The sequence below is a fragment of the Nycticebus coucang genome, chromosome 14 (assembly GCF_027406575.1).
Source record: "Nycticebus coucang isolate mNycCou1 chromosome 14, mNycCou1.pri, whole genome shotgun sequence".
Classification (NCBI taxonomy): Eukaryota; Metazoa; Chordata; class Mammalia; order Primates; family Lorisidae; genus Nycticebus; species Nycticebus coucang.
Genome location: NC_069793.1, coordinates 82,828,133 through 82,853,129, shown reverse-complemented (window position 1 = coordinate 82,853,129; position 24,997 = coordinate 82,828,133).

Here is a 24,997-nt window from a genome sequence, read left to right as displayed (position 1 = left end):
CAAATTCTGCTCCAGGGATAAAGATTTATACTAATTATCTTTGGAGCAGCTCCAGACACTCTAGCAATCCAAGAATAAATACATCAACTGAGCTGACCACAATGTTTAATGACCTACATGATTATTTCCATTTCTCATTGAGAAATCATCACATGTAAGTGACTGATTCATAGAATAGTTAACTAATTTATAGATCCAAGTATCTATACTGAATGCCTACCAATGGCAAAACATATGCCAGAAGTGAAAACACGGGTTTTGCTCTCAAGTATAATGCACAAAGCAAATACCTGTGTGATATCAGTGTGATCAGGTGATAATAAATACTATCTATAAAAGCACCCAAACATGTTTCAGGGGATTAGGCAGGAGTGTATTGATAAACCAATTTCCAGAGAAGGAGAAGCAAAATGATCTGTAGCATTTGATGATTGCAGTGATATAAAAACTCCTACCAAGGCTGATTTCAAACTACTAACAATACACAGAATTGGGAAGCGATAGGCATAATTAACTCTTATGTGTATGTATAAACCAGTACAGCTTCTCATAAGCACCAACAAAGGCTTTCTTGTGTGTTTGAACTTCAACTAAGAGTTTTAAAAACAGAAATATTCTCCCCAAAAGCTGGGGAGCACACAGCCCATAGTATTTATTAAACTCTAGGGAGGGAGTCTAGACCAACCCAAGGTCAGAATACTCTTTTGTCATTGAGGGCAGACATGCTTGACTGTTGGGGCCACCTGTGTCTGAGAAAAGTACTTAGCATTGTGGCATAGTATATTTGCTCAGACTATCTGCCATATGCCCTCAGAATAAAGATTCAGTGAACCTGCTGTCAGAAGAATTTTCCCTGTGGTGGCAGAAATGAAATCAACCACTTTGGTGGAATACATTTAAATCAATAAGCAGTGATGTTTTAACACATCTCAGAAACTGCCAAAAAACCTGACTCATGTTTAAGAACATCACAAAAGCCAAATTTTTCCTGTTTTATATGGCAATTCAAAGGTACTAGAGGAGTTATTCATGAAATTTAGCTCCTCTGTGGAGAGTTTAATTCTATGGTTCAACAGTCTCTAAGTGTGAGAGAGATCTTTTTTCTGTAGTAAATTTTCCTAAGTATGTCATTCAAGTAATAAACACATCAGATGTTAGATGAGTAATGCAAAAAAAAAAATTATTGTTCATAATCAACATGTTTGAGAACCTTTGATTTAATATTAAATGGGTTTCGAGTGAGAGCAAGATGGCAGCCGGGTAACAGCTTCCCTGAAACTGGGCACCGTGAGTCTCGGGAGATAAGACTCCAGGCATCTCTGGCTGGTGGGATATGCCTATAATCATCCATTTGAAGATACAGGGAGTCAACAAGAGACTTCTGGACCACAAGAGGAGGACAAAAACAGTGGAAAACTGGCAAATGGTTGTGTGTGTTCAATTGGTCTAATCCCGCTGACAGCTGTAAGTACAGCAGCAGTGAGACTGAAAACTGGAAAGTCTTTACCTGTGAACTGTTTGGGTGTTTTTGGACATGGCATTCAGTTGAACTGCCTTGGGGAGAGCTTGGGCAGGAGTGTGGAGAACTTTGGGTGTTGTCTAGGGCCCCAGACTGAGCTGCTGAGCCAAACAGAGCTAATAGTGTTCGGTTGTAGGCCGCAGGGAGACATTGTGAGAGAACTGCCCCGGCAAGCTCCACCCTCAGGGTCACAGAGCAAGGAACGGGTGGGAGCTAGTAATCTAGTGACTGAGCATACTAAAGGTGGGGACTGAGCAGCCTTACAGCCTTAACCCTCCGGGACAGAGTAAGACCGGTTTTGGCACACTGGTTAAGTGGATAGCCACTTCAGCAGTGATCCCGACAAGCACTTTCCTGGGAAATCTTCTGCTTAGCCAAGTTTAGAAGTTTAAAGTGCCTTTTAAGAGGGCTGAAGAGAGATTTAGGGTCTCCACCCTGTGGGGTTTGAGAAATCAGTGGAGGCCTCCAGTCGTATCAGCATTGTGATTAACAACTCAAACCCCAGAAGACCACCTGTTGCCCAGACAATATTCAACAAGATATATATAATGCTTTGTTTGGTTTCTTTGTTTGTTTGTTGTTTTGTTCTTGTTGATGTTTTCTTTTGTTTTTTAATTTTAATCTTTTCCCTACAGATTTTTTCTTTTCTTTTTTTTCTTTTCTTTCTCCATTTTTCTAGGTTAAATACAATTTCCCATTGCTGCCTTTTTCAAAAATTAGAAATTCATTTTTGCTAGTGTTTCTACTGCTACTATTTGGTTTTTCACCCAATTTTATCCCATAAAGTTTTCTGTTTGCTTGTTTGGGTATAATTTATAGCATTTTTGTCTTTCCTCTCCACTTGGTGGAGGTTGGATACTGTGTCTGATCAGGTTAGCAAAGAGCTGCTGACCTCAAGGGAACCACCCAACCGGGCAAGCCAAGAGGTTGAGGTTTTTTTAAGGTTGTGTCAAAATACCCTACTGTAAACCTATATTGCACTGTCTCCCTCCTTCTGTGCCTCTATTCTTTTTGTCAATGTTCCCTTTTACCCACCCAATCTCCTTTCTCTATTTTTCTTTCTTTCTTTCTTTCTTTCTTTCTTTCTTTCTTTCTTTCTTTCTTTCTTTCTTTCTTTCTTTCTTTCTTTCTTTCTTTCTTTTTCTTTCTTTCTTTCTTTCTTTCTTTGTTTCTTTCTTTCTTTCTCTTTCTTTTATCTCTTCTTGCTCTTCAACCTTTTCATTCTTCTGGTCCTGTACCAAAGGACTCATTAAAACCCTAGTCCACAGACATGGGAACTTAAAGAGCAAGAGGAAGTGAAAGGAAAATTAGGGCAAGAAAACAGATAAAGGAAATCACTCATGAGGAAGAATCAGCAGAAAACTCCAGGAACGTGAAGAACCAGTCCAGAGCAACCCCTCCAAGGGAACATGAGGTGCTACTGCAGAAGATTCAAAATATAAAAAAATGTTAGGAATGACAGAAAGTGAATTCAGAATACAACTGATGAAAACAATGAAAAAAATGATGGAAACAATGAAGGAAACTGCTAATAAAGTGGAAAATAACCAAAAGGAAATCCAAAAACCGAATCAAATAAGAGATGAAGAATATAGAAAGGATATAGCAGAAATTTGGAATCGAATAGAAAACCAGAAAAGAAAACTAACATCTTACAACCACCAAATCTTTGATAAACCAAACAAGAACATACTTTGGAGGAAAGACTCCCTATTCAATAAATGGTGTTGGGAGAACCGAATACTCACATGTAAAAGACTGAAACTAGACACACGCATTTTCCCACTCACAAAAATTGATTCAAGATGGATAAAGGACTTACATTAAGGCATGAAACAATAAAAATCTTCAAAGAAAGCATAGGAAAAACACTGGAAGATATTGGCCTGTGGAAAGACTTCATGAAGAAGACTGCCATGGCAATTGCAGCAACAAAAATAAACAAATGGGACTTAATTAAACTGAAAAGCTTCTGTACATCTAGGGAGACAACAACCAAAGCAAATAGACAACCTACACAATGGGAAAGGATATTTGCATATTTTCAATCAGACAAAAGTTTGATAACTAGGATCTATAGAGAACTCAAATTAATCCACATGGAAAAAATGCAATAATCCATATATCAATGAGCAAGAAACATGAATATTACTTTCTCCAAAGAAGAAGATGAATGGCTAACAAACATTTGAAAAAATGTTCATAATCCCTATGTATTAGAGAAATGCAAATAAAAACCACCCTGAGATACCATCTAACCCCAGCAAGAATGGCCCACATCACAAAATCTCAAAACTGCAGATGCTGGCATGCATCTAGAGAGAAGGGAACACTTTTACACTGCTGGTGGGACTGCAAACTAGTACAACCTTATTGGAACGAAGTATGGAGAAACCTTAAAGCACTCAAGCTAGACCTCCCATTTAATCCTGCAATCCCATTACTGGGCATCTACTCAGAAAGAAAAAAAATCATTCTTTTCTTTATTAAATCATAGCTGTGCACATAAATGTGATCATGGGTCACCATACACTGGTTTTATAGACCGTTTCACACATTTTCATCACACTGGTTAACATAGCCTTCCTGGCATTTTCTTAGTTATTGTGTTAAGACATTTATGTTCTACATTTACTAAGTTTCACATATACCTTTGTAAGATGCACCACACGTGTAATCCCATCAATCACCCTCCCTCTGCCCACCTTCCGCATCCCTCTCCTCCCTTTCCTCTTTCTCCCTATCCTTGGGTTATAACTGGGTTATAGCTTTCATGTGAAAGCCATAAATTAGTTTCATAGTGGGGCTGAGTACATTGGACACTTTTTCTTCCATTCTTGAGATACTTTACTAAGAAGAATATGTTCTAGCTCCATCCATGTAAACATGAAAAAGGTAAAGTCGCCATCTTTCTTTAAGGCTGCATAATATTTCATGGTGTACATATACCACAATTTATTAATCCATTTGTGGATCAATGGGCACTTGGGCTTTTTCTATGACTTAGCAATTATGAATTGGGCTACAATAAACATTCTGGTACAAATATCTTGGTTATGATGTGATTTTTGGTCTTCTGGGTATATGCCTAGTAGAAGAATTATAGGATTGAATGACAGGTCTATTTTTAGACCTCTAAGTGTTCTCCAAACATCTTTCCAAAAGGAATGCAATAATTTGCATTCCCACCAGCAGTGAAAAAGTGTTCCCTTTTCTCCACATCCACTCCAACATCTCTGGTCTTGGGACTTTGTGATACAGGCTAATCTTACTGGAGTTAGCATAAACAAATTAAAAAACAAAGACCATACGATTATCTCAATTGATGCAGAAAAAGCTTTTGATAATACACAGCATCTCTTCATGATCAGAAAACTTAAGAAAATTGGTATAGGGAGGCGCAGCAAGATGACAGCCGAGTAACAGCTTCCTTGCATCTGGGCACCGTGAGTCTGGGGAGATAGGACTCCAGGCATCTCTGGCTGCTGGGATTTGCCTATCATCACTCCTATGAGGATACAGGGAGTCAGTGAAAAAATTCTGGACCCCAAGAGGTGGACTAAAACAGTGGAAAACTGGCAAGTGGTCACGTGTGTTCAATCCATCTAAACCCGCCCGCAACTTCCATGGGCAAGAGAACTTAAAGAGCAAGAGGAAGTGAAAGGAAAATTAGGGCAAGGAAACAGATAAAAGAAATCACTCATGAGGAAGAATCAGCAGAAAACTCCAGGCAACATGAAGAACCAGTCCAGAACAACCCCACCAAGGGACCATGAGGTACCTACTGCAGATGATTCCACCTGTAAAGAAATGTTAGGAATGACAGAAAGGGAATTTAGAATACACATGTTGAAAACAATGAAAGAAATTATGGAAACAATGAAGGAAATTGCTAATAAAGTGGAAAATAACCAAAAGGTAATCCAAAAACAGAATCAAATAAGAGATGAACGATATGAAGAATATAAAAAGGATATAGCGGAGCTGAAGGAACTGAAACAGTCAATTAGGGAACTTAAAGATGCAATGGAAAGTATCAGCAACAGGTTAGACCATGCAGAAGAAAGAATTTCAGAGGTAGAAGACAAAGTTCTTGAGATAACTCAGACAGTAAAAGAGGCAGAAAAGAAGAGAGAGAAAGCAGAACGTTCACTGTCAGAATTATGGGACTTTATGAAGCGTTCCAACATACGAGTTATAGGAATTCCAGAAGGGGAAGAAGAATGCCCCAGAGGAATGGAAGCCATACTAGAGAATATTATAAAAGAAACTTTCCCAAACATCACCAAAGATTCTGACACACGGCTTTCAGAGGGCTATCGGACCCCAGGTTGCCTCAACTCTAACCGAGCTTCTCCAAGACACATTGTGATGAACCTGTCCAAAGTCAAGACAAAAGAAAAGATTCTGCAAGCTGCCAGGGGTAAGCGCCAGTTGACCTACAGGGGAAAATCCATCAGAGTGACCACAGACTTCTCTAATGAAACTTTCCAAGCAAGAAGACAATGGTCATCTACCTTTAATCTACTTAAACAGAACAATTTTCAGCCCAGAATTCTATACCCTGCTAAGCTAAGCTTAAAAATTGACAGAGAAATCAAATCATTTACAGATATACAAACATTGAGGAAATTCGCAGAACAAGACCAGCTATACAGGAAATACTTTAACCTGTTCTGCACACTGACCACCACAATGGATTAGCAGCAAAGAACTCAGAAATCAAAGGACAGAACCTAACCTCCACACTGATGCAAAACATAAAACTAAGCAATGGACTCTCACAAAATAAGATGAATAGAATTCTACCACACTTATCAATTATCTCAATAAATGTTAAAGGCTTGAATTCCCCACTGAAAAGACATAGATTGGCTGACCAGATTAAAAAACACAAGCCATCCATTTCCTGTCTGCAAGAAACACTCCTGGCTTCAAAAGACAAATTAAAGCTCCGAGTCAAGGGTTGGAAGACAATTTTTCAGGCAAATGGAATTCAGAAGAAAAGAGGAGTTGCAATCTTATCTTCAGATACATGTGGATTTAAAGCACCTAAAGTCAAAAAAGACAAAGATGGTCACTTCTTATTGGTCAAGGGAAAACTACAACAAGACGACATTTCAATTCTAAATATTTATGCACCCAATTTAAATGCTCCCAGATTCTTGAAGCAGACCTTACTCAGTCTGAGCAATATGATATCTGATAATACCATCATAACAGGGGACTTTAACACTCCTCTTACAGAGCTGGACAGATCCTCTAAACAGAAATTAAACAAAGACATAATAGATTTAAATGAGACCCTAGAACAACTATGCTTGATAGATGCATATAGAACACTCCACCCCAAAGATAAAGAATATACATTCTTCTCATCACCCCATGGAACATTCTCCAAAATTGATCATATCCTGGGACACAAAACAAGTATCAACAGAATCAAAAGAATTGAAATTTTACCTTGTATCTTCTCAGACCATAAGGCACTAAAGGTGGAACTCAACTCTAACAAAAATGCTCAACCCCACCCAAAGACATGGAAATTTAACAATCTTCTGTTGAATAACAGATGGGTGCCGGAAGAAATAAAACAGGAAATCATTAACTTCCTTGAGCATAACAACAATGAAGACACAAGCTACCAAAACCTGTGGGATACTGCAAAAGCACTTTTGAGAGGAAAATTCATCGCTTTAGATGCCTACATTCGAAAAACAGAAAGAGAGCACATCAACAATCTCACAAGAGATCTTATGGAATTGGAAAAAGAAGAACAATCTAAGCCTAAACTCAGTAGAAGAAAAGAAATATCCAAAATCAAATCTGAGATCAATGAAATTGAAAACAAAAGAATCATTCAGAAAATTAATGAAACAAGGAGTTGGTTTTTTGAAAAAATAAATAAAATAGATAAACCATTGGCCAGACTAACTAGAAATAGAAAAGTAAAATCTCTACTAACCTCAATCAGAAACAATAAAGGGGAAATAACAACTGATACCACAGAGATACAAGACATCATCTCTGAATACTACCAGCAACTCTATGCCCAGAAATTTGACAATGTGAAGGAAATGGATCAATATTTGGAATCACACCCTCTCCCTACACTTAGCCAGGAAGAAATCGACCTCCTGAACAGACCAATTTCAAGCACTGATCAAAGAAACAATAAAATATCTTCCAACCAAAAAATGCCCTGGTCCACATGGCTTCACTCCAGAATTCTATCAAACCTTCAAGGAAGAGCTTATTCCTGTACTGCAGAAATTATTCCAAAAAGTTGAGGAAGAAGGAATCTTCCCCAACACATTCTATGAAGCAAACATCACCCTGATACCAAAACCAGGAAAAGACCCAAACAAAAAGGAGAATTTCAGACCAATTTCACTCATGAATATAGATGCAAAAATTCTCAACAAAATCCTAGCCAATAGATTACAGCTTATCATCAAAAAAGTCATTCATCATGATCAAGTAGGCTTCATCCCAGGGATGCAAGGCTGGTTTAACATATGCAAGTCCATAAACGTTATCCACCATATTAACAGAGGCAAAAATAAAGATCATATGATCCTCTCAATAGATGCAGAAAAAGCATTTGATAAAATCCAGTATCGTTTTCTAATGAGAACACTGAAGGGTATAGGCATAGGTGGCACATTTCTAAAACTGATTGAAGCTATCTATGACAAACTCACAGCCAATATTTTACTGAATGGAGTAAAACTGAAAGCTTTCCTCTTAGAACTGGAACCAGACAAGGTTGTCCTCTGTCACCTTTAGTATTCAACGTAGTGCTGGAAGTTCCAGCCAATACAATAAGGCAAGACAAGGAAATCAAGGGAATCCAAATGGGAGCAGAGGAGGTCAAACTCTTCCTCTTTGCTGACGACATGATCTTATACTTAGAAAACCCCAAAGACTCAACCACAAGACTCCTAGAAGTCATCAAAAAATACAGTAATGTTTCAGGATATAAAATCAATGTCCACAATTCAGTAGCCTTTGTATACACCAATAACAGTCAAGATGAGAAGCTAATTAAGGACACAACTCCCTTCACCATAGTTCCAAAGAAAATGAAATACCTAGGAATATACCTAACGAAGGAGGTGAAGGACCTCTATAGAGAAAACTATGAAATCCTCAGAAAGGAAATAGCAGAGGATATTAACAAATGGAAGAACATACCATGCTCATGGATGGGAAGAATCTACATTGTTAAAATGTCTATACTTCCCAAAGCAATCTACCTATTCAATGCCATTCCTATCAAAGTACCTACATCGTACTTTCAAGATTTGGAAAAAATGATTCTGCGTTTTGTATGGAACTGGAAAAAAACCCATATATCTAAGGCAGTTCTTCGTAATAAAAATAAAGCTGGGGGCATCAGCATACCAGATTTTAGTCTGTACTACAAAGCCATAGTGGTCAAGACAGCATGGTACTGGCACAAAAACAGAGACATAGACACTTGGAATCGAATTGCAAACCAAGAAATGAAACTAACATCTTACAATCACCTAATCTTTGATAAACCAAACAAGAACTTACCTTGGGGGAAAGACTCCCTATTCAATAAATGGTTTTGGAAGAACTGGATGTCTACATGTAAAAGACTGACACTGGACCCACACCTTTCCCCACTCACAAAAATTGATTCAAGATGGATAAAGGACTTAAATTTAAGGCATGAAACAATAAAAATCCTCCAAGGAAGCATAGGAAAAACACTGGAAGATATTGGCCTGGGGAAAGACTTCATGAAGAAGACTGCCATGGCAATTGCAACAACAACAAAAATAAACAAATGGGACTTCATTAAACTGAAAAGCTTCTGTACAGCTAAGGAGACAATAACCAAAGCAAAGAGACAACCTACACGATGGGAAAGGATATTTGCATATTTTCAATCAGACAAAAGCTTGATAACTAGGATCTGTGGAGAACTCAAATTAATCCATATGAAAAAAGCCAACAATCCCATATATCAATGGGCAAGAGACATGAATAGAACTTTCTCTAAAGATGACAGACGAATGGTTAATAAACACATGAAAAAATGTTCATCATCTCTATATATTAGAGAAATGCAAATCAAAACAACCCTGAAATATCATCTAACCCCAGTGAGAATGGCCCACATCACAAAATCTCAAAACTGCAGATGCTGGCGTGGATGTGGAGAGAAGGGAACACTTTTACACTGCTGGTGGGACTGCAAACTAGTACAACCTTTCTGGAAGGAAATATGGAGAAACCTCAAAGCACTCAAGGTAGACCTCCCATTTGATCCTGCAATCCCATTACTGGGCATCTACCCAGAAGGAAAGAAATCCTTTTATCATAAGGACACTTGTACTAGACTGTTTATTGCAGCTCAATTTACAATCACCAAAATGTGGAAACAGCCTAAATGCACACCAACCCAGGAATGGATTAACAAGCTGTGGTATATATATACCATGGAATATTATTCAGCCATTAAAAAAAAATGGAGACTTTACATCCTTCGTATTAACCTGGATGGAAGTGGAAGACATTATTCTTAGTAAAACATCACAAGAATGGAGAAGCATGAATCCTATGTACTCAGTCTTGATATGAGGACAATTAATGACAATTATGGTTATTGGGGGGGGAGTAGAAAGAGGGATGGAGGGAGGCGGGTGGCGCCTTAGTGTGTGTCACACTTTATGGGGGCAAGACATGATTGCAAGAGGGACTTTACCTAACAATTGCAATCAGTGTAACTGGCTTATTGTACCCTCAATGAATCCCCAAAAATATGAAAAAAAAAAAATTAAAAAAAAAAAAAGAAAAGAAAATTGGTATAGAAGGGCCATTTCTTAAACTAATAGAGGCCATCCACAGCAAACCCACAGCCAATATCATATTGAATGGAGTTAAATTGAAATCATTTCCACTCAGATCAGGAACCTGACAAGGCTGCCCATTGTCTCCACTGCTCTTTAACATTGTAATGGATGTTTTAGCCACTGCAATTAGGGAAGAAAGGTGATCAAGGGATCAGAAGAGATCAAGATTATATGATTGTATATCTGGAAAACACCAGGGATTCTACTACAAATCTCTTAGAAGTGATCAAGGAATACAGCAGTGTCTCAGGTTACAAAATCAACATTCATAAATCGGTAGCCTTTATATATACCATCAATAGTCAAGCTGAAAAAACAGTTAAGGACTCTATTCCATTCACAGTAGCGCCAAAGAAGATGAAATATTTGGGAGTATACCTAACAAAGGACGTGAAAAATCTCTATAAAGAGAACTATGAACTCTAAGAAAAGAAATAGCTGAAAATGTTAACAAATGGAAAAACATACCATGCTCATGGCTGGGAAGAATCAACATTGTTAAAATGTCCATACTATCCAAAGCAATATATAATTTTAATGCAATCCCTTATTGAAGCTTCACTGTTATACTTTAAATATCTTGAAAAAACAATACTTCATTTTATATGGAATCAGAAAAACCTCGAATAGCCAAGACATTACTCAGAAATAAAAACAAAGCAGAAGGAATCACACTACCAGGCCTCAGACTATACTACAAATCGATAGTGATCAAAACAGCATGGTACTGGCACAAAAACAGAGAAGTAGATGTCTGGAACAGAATAGAGAACCAAGAGATGAATCCAGCTTACTGTTATTTGATCTTTGACAAGCCAGTTAAAAATCATTTTCTCATAAGGACCCTTACACTAGACTGTTTATTGCAGCTCAATTTATAATCGCCAACATGTGGAAATAGCCTAAATGCCCACCAACCCAGGAATGGATTAACAGGCTGTGGTATATGTATACCATGGTATACTATTCAGCCATCAAAAAAAAATGGAGACTTTACATCCTTCGTATTAACCTGGATGGGAGTGGAAGGCATTATTCTTAGTAAAGCATCACAAGAATGGAGAAGCATGAATTCTATGTACTCAATTTTGATATGAGGGCAATTAATGACAATTAAGGTCAGGGTGGGTGTGGGGGATGGGAAGAGCAGAGAGAGAAAGAAGGAGGGAGGGGTGGGGAAAGGAAGAGCAGAGAGAGGGAAGGAGGGAGGGGGTGCGGCCTTGCTGTGTGCCACATCTTTTGGGGGCAAGACACGATTGCAAGAGGGACTTTACCTAACAAATGAAATGCAATCAGTGTAACCTGGCTTATTATACCCTTGATGAATCCCTAATAATAATAAAAAAAAAATCATGATGAGTACAGCTAATAAAAATGCATTGGTAAATAAAATGTCATGAGTTTTTCAAAAAAAGTATTAAGTGGGTTTCTTCATGATAGATTTCTTAGAACCTTAATTCTACATTAATAATGCATTAATTGAGGCCAGGTGCAGTAGCTCACATCTGTAATCCTAGTACTTTGGGAGGCAAAGCAGGTGGATCACCTGAGCTCAGGAATTCGAGACCAGCCTGAGCAAGAGTGAGACCCTGTCTCCAAAAAATATCTGGCATTGTGGCAGGCATCTGTAGTCCTAGCTATTGAGAGGCTGAGGCAAGAGGATTGCTTGAGCCCAGGAGTTTGAGGTTGTTGTGAGCTATGATGCCATGGCACTCTACCAAGAGTGACAAGGGAGACTCTGTCTCAAAAAAAAAAAGTGAATTAATTGAACAACACTGAGCTTAAATGTCAGATAATGCGTCAAACACTTTGAATATGTTAACTCATTTATGTTTTCATCTAATTTGTGAAATAGATATCATCAGCCTTATTCTGAGGATAAACCTAAGGCTCATAAAATTTAAGTACTTTACCAAGGATCATAAATCTAATGAGTAGATCTTGAACCCTCTCCCTGCCTCCTGACTCCAAGTCTGTGCTCTTAATGTCTATATGGTACTCTCCATAATCTGCAAATCAGCCATGGGGCAGAGTATACACTAACTCCTAGACGTACCTTGGGATTAAATGTTTTTCCATAGAGTCTTCTTGCTGAACAATGTTCAACACATGCTTTGTGAAGTATTGTACCATGGGATAGTAACACTAATTTTTGTGAATATAAAGCAAAGAAGTAAGTGATGAAATTTTGTTTAGTGATTAAAAATTGTGATACAACTGTAAAGTAATAAATAATGAAAGTAATGTATAAAGGCTAGATTATTAGTAGAAAGAGTGTTAGAACTGAAAGAGAAATGTGTTTCTGTCCTGAGAACATTGCAAGCCTTCAGTATAAATTTGGGTGCATCCTTTCACTTCCCAGAAGCTCAGTCTTCTCTGAAAAATAACTATGTCAAGTGAAACTATCTTCCTGCTTCATAATAGTGGAGTCAACCTGCCAAGGGCATCTTCTGTTCCCTATGTCTTGCTGTGAAGCCCAAACTACAATGTCCTGACCATTCTCTATCTTCTGTGAAAGTGCCATTGTGGTAACACTCAGAGATTTTTGTATAAATTGGCAATCCTGAAAAGTAAGGAATGCGGCATGTGGTCCTATGTTGTGATGTGCTTTCCCTCTGGTCATAAAAGCAATCTTGTATGCTATAGAAGCAGTCGATGTTGGAAGCTCATAAAGGCTCAATCTTGTCTTTGTTAGTTGTTGCTCTGTAGAATTTAGAACCAGTGGAACTCGTGCAACTATACTAATAGTCCTGTTACTTATTTTATAGTGAATAATAAAGCCCTTTGTTTCTGATCCAGGAGTCTTGTGTCTTTTATCAACTCTCATAAGCCACTATTCAAGACTAGCAACTATTCTAAAATAGCTTGTTACCTTTCACAGTTCTCCTGCTTCTAGTTCTTTTCTCCACTATCAAACTTATCTAAGTAGAGTAAAATTTTAACAGATGGCATCACAAAGGATCACATAGTACTCCTCAAATTTAGTAGAATAACGGGAAACTATGAAGTACAAGATGTGACTGTGAAGTACAAATGTGACTATTTCTTACATTACTCACTTCTTCATTCTTTTAAGAGACATGTTTTGAGTCAATGCCATAGGTCAGGCTGTAAGCAACAGACAACATGGATAAGACGTTATGTTTTCAGTAAGCTCTCCATAGAAAGTAACCATTCAATTCTATAATAAGCAGTTCAGCAATTGCTGAAATTACAACTATGTCCTTCAACAGGTTTATACATCACCAAATAAAATTTCAATATGAGAAATTTTGTACCATAGTTGAATAATTTATAGAAAAGGAAAGATACTGAGATCATCTATGACGTAAACTAGGCATTGCATATAGAAGTATCTGGTATTACACAATTTTTGTGTGACCCTTATAAGTGCTCAGTTTCTTTCCTGAATTGTGATCATAGATTTAGACAGACTTTTTCTTTGCATGCATTGGTTCAGGGTTTATTTGAAAACCAGATGCAAGTGAGCCAATTGTTCCTATCCAAAGATAGATAAAATATTAAAGCCCATGTTAAATCTAACAAGATGTTACTCACTATATTTAAAAAAGCAGTTAAGCCATTCATGGCATGAAATAACCTCATCTCTGAATAAAGAAATCACACAAAACACTCTAAAAACCATTAGAATGCCCCTGGGATATATTCAGGCTTTAAAATTTTAATTGTAATGAATTAGGGAAACAGAGAAAGAGAGAAATTATAGTATTCTTTTATGAGAACTGTTTATCCTGCTGTTCAGAAGACAGGGCCAACATTTAATGGTTCCAAATAGCCCTGAATGTTGCTTAGTAATTTTTCCCAAGCTAACTTGTTACACAGGTGACTACCAGACAATGCTCTTACCACTGTGGCCAAGCCAGTTGCAAAATATAAACATTTACCAAAAAGATCGTTGGAAGAAATATGTCTTTGAAGTCTGTTCATCTTAATTCATTCCACAAATATTTATTTAGTTCCTAGTGTACGTCCAGTAATACATAAAGTACTGAGCCAGTATATTTGTAATTTTTTATGGTGTGTTTGAGTAAAATAACTGAGGTTGACCTCACTCCCTACAAACCTAAAATAGGTTTGTAATCCCTGGTACTGGAAATCTTTGGAATGAACAAGATATCTTCCTGCCAGAAAGGACATATTCTTGGTAAAAAGTTACCAAACGCTTATGTTGTTAGAGCCAGATTAGAAATAGCAATCCCTCTTTCCCTCTTCACGACTCAGATCAGTTTGTGAAGGCTTCTAGAAGCAGCAGTTAAGAAAGACTTTGCAGCTTCTTCTGTGCTTAGGTATAGGAGATAAGGTAGAATAATAACACACAGGCAATACACTTACAATCTTGGTTTATGGAAATGATTTAAGGGCCACATATCTGGAAGACAAAGGCAAGTGAGTGACCCTCTGTGTTTCATAAGACCTGATCAGATTTCCAGTATAATGATATGCCAGTAATTTGCTTTTGAAGTTTAATGTGTCAATGGGTATTCTGGAAAGGCAGAACTAGAAACACTGCTTTCAGTATTTGTTAAAATCAGAATATAGATCCATATAATATAGAAGTCCAATAAAGCAAGTTCCTAGAGAATTGAAGAAATAAGATTCCAGAGAAAGTTCATGCTTCTGACAGCACAAGAGTGTCCTTTGGTGTGGAATATGGCCATAGCCTCAAGAGGTAACATTTGAGTGGAAGTACATTTTTGCCTAACTGGAAGTTTTATTTCCTAGGTGTGGCCATATAAGCAAGTTCTTATCAACAAGACATCAGTTGAAGTAACTTCTGCCTCAGTTGCTTAAAGTTGCTTGTCTAGTTTTGACTACACATGAGGACAGCATCCTGGAGAAGGTACAAAATCAAGATGGAAGGAAATCGGGTCCCTGAATGATCTTAAAGAGCCAAAATGCTCCACTGGGCCAGGACTACTCCCTGTGAAAGAGTATTACATTTTCAGTGTCTCCTTGTTACATCAACTGACTTAGTTTATGCCCTAACACAGTTCTACCATTGAGGCAAGACATGAGTAATGAGAAGAACAGTTACGTTGAAGAGTTGGCGGGGAAATGTACCTGGAAGAGAGAACAGGCTGTGTAGAAAACTGAAGGAATCATGCCATGCTCAAAGAGCAGGAAGAACACATCCCTGGAGTGCAGGGAGTGAGGAGAGAATGACCAGAGTCAGCCTTTCGCTCTATAAGCAGTCAGCCAGCAACACCAACACTTACCCAGTCACCCCAAACAGGCTGGAAGACAGCCTATACAATTCCTTGAATTCCCATCAAATGCACTAGGGCTGGCTAATTAGAATCACTTTTCTCCTTCATCTTTCTCCCTCTTCCTTCAACCCTCTTTCCCTCTGTTCAACTTGTCATCTCTCTTCTCAAAGACTAGTTCCATGTGGCTGCAGCCCTGAAGGAAATAAGCCTGAATCAAGAAGACATAAATGCTGTTATTCTCATTTTATAGAACCTGAGATCCAGGGAGAGTAACTGAACCAACGTCCCATGATTAGTAAGTGATAGAACCAGAATTCAAAGTTAGGTAAGCTGACACAAAAACTCAGCTTCTTAAATTACCACACTCCCTGTCCAAGTGGGCTCATCTCTTGTAAAAATCTTCAGAGTGGAGCATTTACAAAGCAAGCAACCTTCATCTTGCTCAGTGTGCCTGTGTTGAGTGCAGCTAAAGACATACTCTTCCCATGTTATTAAGCTAGAAGGGCTTTTCTCTACCAGGAGGAAGGAGGAGATGGAACAAAAGGGGAGAATAGTGACAGAAAATTCTACCTTGTAACATTAAAGAAGTATTAGACATAATTCTCAGAAAATGATGCCCATTTCTGCACATCATGTCCCCATGAAATAGTCATATCATCATTCTACACATGTGGACTTTCACACACTTACCAAGAGGCAGAGGCAGTATTCAAACTTTAATCTGATTAATTAGCACATCACTGATGCTTCCACCCAATAGGAAGAAAAATTGAGTGGCCACCCAGTGGCCCAGCAGCAGTACAGCAGTACAGGTGCCTTGTGCCTCCTGCACCCTTGTATTTGTCACCTACCTCTAGCTCTCCGCATTCACTGAGATCATACCTCTTTCCCTAATTCAACTCAGGAAAGATCTCAGAAACTCCTTCAGTCTAAAATAGAAGTTAGCAGTTACCCTGAATACATAACTCAGAATAAGAATATTCACAGTTTAACAAAATGCATCTCCAGGCTGTCTACAAGAAAATTCAGACTTTGAGATTTTAAGCATGCAGGGTAGCACTGGTATCTAGCCAACTCAGCTACTATGAGGCCACCCCATATCCCAGTATGAAAAGAAAACTTTACAGCCAAAACTTTGTTATTTGAAGCTAAATTAATTCAGGTATCATTTTCAAAATCAGTGTGAAACCTAAGTACCCAAATCTTAAATAATTTGCTTCATGTTCTTCTCTCCCCACACAGCCACTAGGGAAAAGGTGACGGCCTAGGTAGGACAGCACTTAGGTTAGTTGAATATGCTTGGTGCTGGGCTGGTTAGCAAGGCTTCCAACAGCAAGAGCAGAGGAAGCAATCCCACCAGTCAGCCAGATGACAAATGGCTTTTTACAGCTGGCCACAGAAATACAGAGCCAAACTATAATCACACTTACTGTCACAAAAAAAAAAAAAAAGAAAAGAAAAAAGAAGTCATCTCTGCAATTAAATTTACTTGCCATGAAATAGTTATTGTTTTGCTTGCACCAAAATGGTCAAGGAGTATTCCTTGCTTTATTGGATACTGGATATTCTCTAACAGCTGGACATGCTTTCCTTGGCATAGAATCTGCAACTGTAACATTATGGATCCAGTTGTTAAAAAGCTCCAAAAAGGCAGGAAAGTCAGGCAAAACTGGGAAGCAGCCTTGCAGTGGTGCTGCAGCTCCCAGACTGAGGGCTGCAAATTTCAGGGAGCTGCAGAGGGATTTCAAGGAGCTATATAACCTATCCTCTGGGCACCAGCCATTATCAGGGCCTGTTTAAATGTCTTACACATATGCCTGACATATGATGAATAAAAGATCAATTTCAAAATGGAATTGTATTCATATTGACTTCCTCTTCCTAATTATAATGCAGTAATGTGATTTTTTTTTACATAAAAAAGAGGCCCTCATTTTGGAAACCACAGTAGTTGTACCGCAATTTAACATAATGTAAAGCTAACACAAGGAGAGCATTCAGTAAGAGTAGGTTAGAAAAATGGTCATGTCAAAAATACAGATTTTTCAAAACTTCAGGACATTAGTTGAAGTGATTGTAGCTTGTATAGGCACAAATGAGAGAATAACTAGATTCTGATCATATCAGAATGTCACACATTTTTTGAAAGAAATGATTATGTATAAAGAATATTCTCTCAAACAGAAATCTAAATCAATAGGACATCAGTAAAAAATGCCAACTTGTTTAACCTGCTAAATTAAAAAGAAGATATTTCCTTTTATTTGTTATTTCTCACCCTGGGATTGCTAGGAACTCCAGTTCAATATGAAAGGTTGATTGGCTAACACATAAGAAAACTATAATACCAAATTTGTACATATGCATGAGTTTCAACTCTGCCAGAGGATCTGTACATTCTATTTTTATTTTTATTTTTATTTTATATTTTATTTATTTATTTGTATATTTATTTATTTTTATTATTATATCTTAGCTGTGTACATTAATGCAATCATGGGGCATGATACACTGGTCTTATAGACTGTTTGATACATTTTTGTCACACTGTTTAAAATAGCTTTCCTGGCATTTTCTTAGTTATTGTGTTAAGACATTTATATTCTACATTTACTAAGTTTCACACTGTAAGATGCACTGAAGGTGTAATCCCACCAATCACCCTGCCTCTGCCCATCCTTCCCCCTCCCTTCCCTCCCTCTCCCCCTTCCCCATATTCTTAGGTTATAACTGGGTTATAGTTTTGATGTGAAAGCCATAAATTAGTTTCATAGTAGGGCTGAGTACATTGGATACTTTTTCTTCCATTCTTGAGATACTTCACTAAGAAGAATATGTTCCAGCTCCATCCTTGTAAACATGAAAGAGGTAAAGTCTCCATCTTTCTTTAAGGCTGCATAATATTCCATGGTGTACATATAACACAATTTATTAATCCATTCGTGGATCGATGGGCACTTGGGCTTTTTCCATGACTTAGCAATTATGAATTGGGCTGCAATAAACATTCTGGTACAAATATCTTTGTTATGATGTGATTTTTGATATTCTGGGTATATGCCTAGGAGAGGAATTATAGAATTGGATGACAGGTCTATTTTTAGATCTCTAAGTGTTCTCCAAACATCTTTCCAAAAGGAATGTATTAATTTGCATACCCACCAGCAGTGTAGAAGTGTTCCCTTTTCTCCACATCCACACCAACATCTCTGGTCTTGGGATTTTGTGATATGGGCTAATCTTACTGGAGTTAGATGATATCTCAAAGTAGTTTTGATTTGCATTTCTCTGATGATTAAAGATGATGAGCATTTTTTCATATGCCTGTAGGCCGTGCACCTGTCTTCTTTAGAAAAGTTTCTCTTCAGTCTGCGATGGGATCACTTGTTCTTTTCTTGCTAATACGTTTGAGTTCTCTGTGGATTCTGGTCATTAAACATTTTATGGAGACATAACCTGCAAATATCTTCTCCCATTCTGAGGGCTGTCTGCTTGCTTTACTTACTGAGTTCTTGGCTGTGCAGAAGCTTTTTAGTTTGATCAGGTCTCAGTAGTGTATTTTTGAAGCTGCTTCAATTGCCCAGAGTTCTCTGTGGATTCTGGTCATTAAACATTTTATGGAGACATAACCTACAAATATCTTCTCCCATTCTGAGGGCTGTCTGCTTGCTTTACTTACTGAGTTCTTGACTGTGCAGAAGCTTTTTAGTTTGACCAGGTCTCAGTAGTAAATTTTTGAAGCTGCTTCAATTGCCCAGGTGGTCCTCCTCATAAAATACCCCTCCAGACAGATTTCTTCAAGGGTTTTCCCTGCGCTCTTTTCTAGTATTTTTATAGTTTCATGTCTTAAGTTTAAATCTTTAATCCAGTGAGAGTCTATCTTAGTTAATGGTGAAAGGTGTGGGTCCAGTTTCAGTCTTCTATAGGTTGCCAGCCAGTTCATCCAGCACCATTTGTTGAATAGGGAATCTTTTCCCCACTGAATGTTTTTAATTGGCTTGTCAAAGATCAAATAACAGTAAGTAGCTGGATTCATCTCTTGGTTCTCTATTCTGTTCCAGACATCTACTTCTCTGTTTTTGTGCAAATACCATGCTGTTTTGATCACTATCTATTTATAGTATAGTCTGAGGTCTGGTAGTGTGATTCCTCCTGCTTTGTTTTTATTTCTGAGTAATGTCTTGGCTATTCGAGGTTTTTTCTGATTCCATATTAAATGAAGTATTATTTTTTCAAGATACACAATCATATCACCTATGAAGAGCAAAAGTTTGATCTCTTCTGACCCTACATGGATACCCTTGATCGCCTTTTCTTCCCTAATTGCACTGGCTCAAACTTCCATTACAATGTTAAAGAGCAGAGGATACAATGGGCAGCCTTGTCTGGGTCCTGATCTGAGTGGAAATGATTTCACTGTAACTCCATTCAATATGATATTGGCTGTGCATTTGCTGTTAATGGCCTCTATAGTTTAAGAAATGTCCCTTCCATACCAATTTTCTTCAGTGTTCTGATCATGAAGAGATGCTGGATATTATGAAAAGGCTGTTCTGCATCAATTGAAAGAATCATATGGTCTTTGTTTTTTAATTTGTTTATGTGCTGAATTATACTCATAGATTTGTGTATATTGAACTAGCCTTGAGACCCTGGGATAAAACCGACTTGGTCATGATGTATAATTTGTTTGATGTGTTGCTAGATTCTCTTTGTTAGGATCTTGTTGAATATTTTTGTATCTATATTCATTAGTGATATTGGTCTATAATTTTCTTTTATTGTTGGGTCTTTTCCTAGGTAAGGTATCAGAGTAATGTTTGCTTCATAGAACGTATTGGGTAGTCTTCCTTTTTTTGCTACATTTTAAAACAGGTTGAGTAATGTATGTACTAATTCCTCTTTAAACGTTTGGTAGAATTCTGACATGAAGCCATCTGGTCCCGGGCTTTTCTTTTTAGGGAGATTTTTTAACATTGATGCTATTTCAGAACTTGATATGGGCCTGTTCATTTCCACTTGATTCTGGCTAAGTCTTGGAAGGTGATGTGCTTCCACATATTATCCAATTTCCTTCAGATTTTCATATTTCTGAGAATATTTTTTCTTGTAATATTTACTAAGAATTTTTTGAATTTCTGAGGAGTCTGTTGTTATTTTTTCTTTGTCATTTCTGATTGATGAGATTAGAGATTTTACTCTTTTTTTCCTGATTAGGTTAGCCAAAGGTTTATCTATTTTATTGACCTTTTCAAAAAAACAACTCTTGATTTATTGATGTTGTATAATTCTTTCGTTTTCAATCTCATTTAATTCTGCTCTAATTTTGGTTATTTCTTTTCTTCTACTTGGTTTGGGGTTAGAATGTTCTTCCTTTTCCAGTTGCTTGAGATGTCCCAACAAGTTGTTAACTTCCTCTCTTTCCGTTCTCTTGAGGAAGGCTTGCAGTGCTATGAATTTCCCTCTTAGGACTGCCTTTGCAGTATCCCAGAGGTTCTGATAATTCATGTCTTCATTGTCGTTCTGTTCCAAAAATTCAGCAATTTACTTCTTAATCTCATCTCTGACCCAGCTATCGTTCAGCATAAGGTTATTTAACTTCCATGTTTTTGTATAACTATTCAGATTCCTGTTGTTTCTGAGTTCAACTTTTATTCCATGATGGTCCAAGAAGATGCAAGGAATAATTTCTATTCCTTTAAATTACTGAGGTTAGACTTGTGATCTAAGATGTGATTGATTTTTGAGTATGTTTCGTGGGCTGATGAGAAGTATGTGTATTCAGTTTTGTTGGGATGAAATGTTCTGTAGATGTCTGCTAAATCTAAATGTTGGATGGTTCAGTTTAAATCTAAAACTTTTTTGCTCACCTTCTTATCAGAAGATCTATCCAACAGTGCTAAATAAGTGTCGAAATCTCCGACTATTATGTAGCTGGAGGAAATCAAGGTGCTCATGTCTGTTAGAGTTTCTCTTATAAATTGAGGTGCATTCTGGTTGGGTGCATAAATATTAATAATTGAAATCTCATCATATTGAGTATTACCCTTAACAAATGTGAAGTGACCATTCTTATCCTTCTTTTCTTCTCTACTATTGTGTCTGCAAATAGAATTGCAGCACACCTGCTCTTTTCTGATTACCATTTACCTGAAATATGGATGACCATCCTTTCACCCTGAGTTTATATTTATATTTTAAGGTAAGATGTGACTCTTGTATGCAGCAAATATCTGGCCTGAGTTTTTGTGTCCAGTCAGCTAACCTGTTCCTCTTTAGAGGAAAGTTTAAACCGTTCACATTAATGGAGAATATTGATAAGTCTGGCAAAATTTGGTTTATCAAATTTTTCAAAAGTCCAGTGGATATTTTTAATCCTTTCACCAGTGTGGAAGTTGGAGTTTAATCAAAAGTTTCTGAGTGAGTTTACTTTTGTGGTAGAGAATTCACCTGGTCATTATGGAGGATAGGTCTGAGAATATAATTAAGGCCTGGTTTGGTTATGGCAAATTTCTTCAACATTAAAGTATGTCATTAAAGTATTTAATTTTTCCATCATAAATGAAACTCCATTTAGCTGGATACAGGATCCAGGGTTGAAAGTTATTTTGCTTTAGGAGATTAAAAGTCAATGACCACCCTCTTCTGGCTTGAAAATTTTCAGCAGAGAGATCTGCAGTCATTCTAATATTCTTTCCTTTGTATGTAATGGATTTCTTACATCTGGCTGCTTTCAGAATTTTCTCCTTCATATTAACTTTAGTGAAGTTAATTATGATATGCCTGGGGGATGTCTTATTCAGATTGAGTCATGCTGGGGTTTTGAAACTGTATGCTATCTGAATTTCAGAATCTCTTGGCATGTCTGGAAAATTCTCTTTCATAATTTCATGGAGAAGGGCCTCTGTGCCTTGCGAGGCCACTTCATCAGTTTCAGGGATTCCAATGAGTCGGATATTAACCTTCTTTGAATTATCCCAGAGCTCTCTGAGAGAATGATCCATTTTTGCTCTCCATTTCTCTTCCTCTTTGAGATTGTGAGCGTTCAAAGGCTTTGTCTTCAATGTCAGAAATCCTTTCTTCTCCTTGCTCCACTCTGTTTTTGAGGGAGTCTACTGTATTTTTCAGATCTTTCAGGGCTGCAAATTCTTGTGTTTTTTTTTTTTCTTTTTTTGTATAGCCAGAGTCTCACTTTATGGCCATCGGTAGAGTGCAATGACATCACACAGCTCACAGCAACCTCCAACTCCTGGGCTTAAGCGATTCTCTTGCCTCAGCCTCCCAAATAGCTGAGACTACAGGCACCCACCACAACGCCCAGCTATTTTTTGGTTGCAGTTCAGTTGGGGCTGGGTTTGAACCTGCCACCCTCAGTATATGGGGCCAGCACCTTACCGACTGAGCCACAGGTGCCGCCTGGGGGCTGCAAATTCTTGGTTCAGTGCATCAAACTCTTTGGTGGTTTTGTCTTTAAATTCATTACATTCTTGAGACAACTTTTGAATTTCTCCTCGAATTTCTAATTCCAAATTTTCCTCCATTCTATTAATCTTGCTTGAGATCCAAATTCTGAATTCGATTTCTGACATCTTGGCCAGCTGTTTATGAATGGGATCTTCAGTTACATCTGCCATATCTTTCCTTGGTGGGGTTGATCTATTTTGGTCATTCATTTTACCAGAGTTTTTCCACTGATTCCACCCCATGATTGTTTTACACCATTTGACTTTTTCCCCTGGAGCTTTTTCAAGGACCTGGACAGTGCTATGGACTGAGAAACTGGGGACCAGTTTAGTGTGGTGGAGCTAAGTGGTTCTGTCTTGTTTTCAGCTGGTCTCTGTCCGACCCTAGTGAAACAGTTATGCTGGGTTGAAGTCACAGCTGTGGAGAAATACCAGCAATTAAGTCATCCCGCCCCCCACAGGCAACTATTGAAAAATGAAAATCAAACCTTCCTACAACCACACACCCAGGGCACCACTTGAATAGTCCTCGGGGAATTGGCTCAGTTCAAAAGGTCCAAATCAATGTCCCAGTCAGTACCTGTCTCAGGTGTTACAGTTTAAATGGTCTCTGGCAACTGGATTGTGGGGGTCTGGTGACAACTCAGATATGACTTGCTATGGTGTCCGTGAATTCAGGAGGACCCACCCAGCAAATAGATTAGTCTGGGAAGGTTGATGCCTCCTTCCCCACCTTGCACCTCTGTCACACCCATTCATTGATAGCCTCGCAGGGCTGTGACCCAGTTGCCTCTAGTGAACAGATACTCCAGGGGTTTGCACCTGCCTAAATCACAAGAAAATCTATATCTGCTCAGCCAGGCCACTGTGCTCTGCCTTTATCCAGGAGGGGGAGATGAGGCCTGACAACCTTGGGTGCTTGATTGAGGCTGGGCGGTGTTTACTCAGTTCCATCCCTGCCCCCAATTGATGTTACTGACAGACCAGAACAGAACAACTTTGCAGGAATTTGTTTCTGTCCCTGCTAAATTCCCCTGCAGAAGAGAAGCTGCTTTGAGTTCCCAGAGCCTGCGCCTTAGGCCCTGTCTTTGCTCCTGCAGGTTTGTATTTGTTTAGCTGTCAGTTCTAGCCCCCTGCATTCCTTTGTCTATAGGTTGATGATCCCCTGAGGGCCAAGTGCATCTTAGGCTCAGTAAAGCAGTCCTCTGGGTCAGCCCTGCCCTGGGAATTTCCCAGCTCTGTATGTATTGTATACAGTCCCCGCTCTCCACCCAGGCCGCTACCAGCTCAGGCAAACCCTTTACTCATGGGGCCTGCGTTTCCATCCCAGATCTGTTCCACGGTGTTTGCCACCTGAGAAGATGCCCAGCCTCCTCTGGTTGCCCAGGGAGACAGGGGGTGTGGCTTCAGAATATGCAGGAGTGAGCCCTATTGTTGCCAAAAACAGCTGCTGCTCTGTGCCTTGGGGCAACCCCACTCCAGTGTGGTTCCCTCTCAGCCAACTGTCCTCTCCTCACTCCCGTGCCACAGAATCAGCACTGACCAGCTGCCATCCAGGCCCTGTCCACACCCCTCAAGAAATCACTCCAGAATCTGGACTCCTGGGGGACAGGCCTCAAGACCTCAGAGTGAGAGTGGAGGGGAGTGCTGGGAGCTCAGAATTGCAGGTAGAGAATGTATACAGTTTGATACAGTTTTATGCCTGGCAGGAGAATGCTGTGACACCCTAATAGGGGAGGTATGTCCAGTTTTTAAAGGGTCTCTCCCGTGGAGTGGAGTGGGAGGACCTTTGAACTCTGCCAGTTTGTTTGTGGGGCACTCTAAGCCATTCTCATGGGGAAGGGGACACCCATCCACTTGCTGATGGATTTTGTACCTTTCATTTATGTCCTTGGGGTC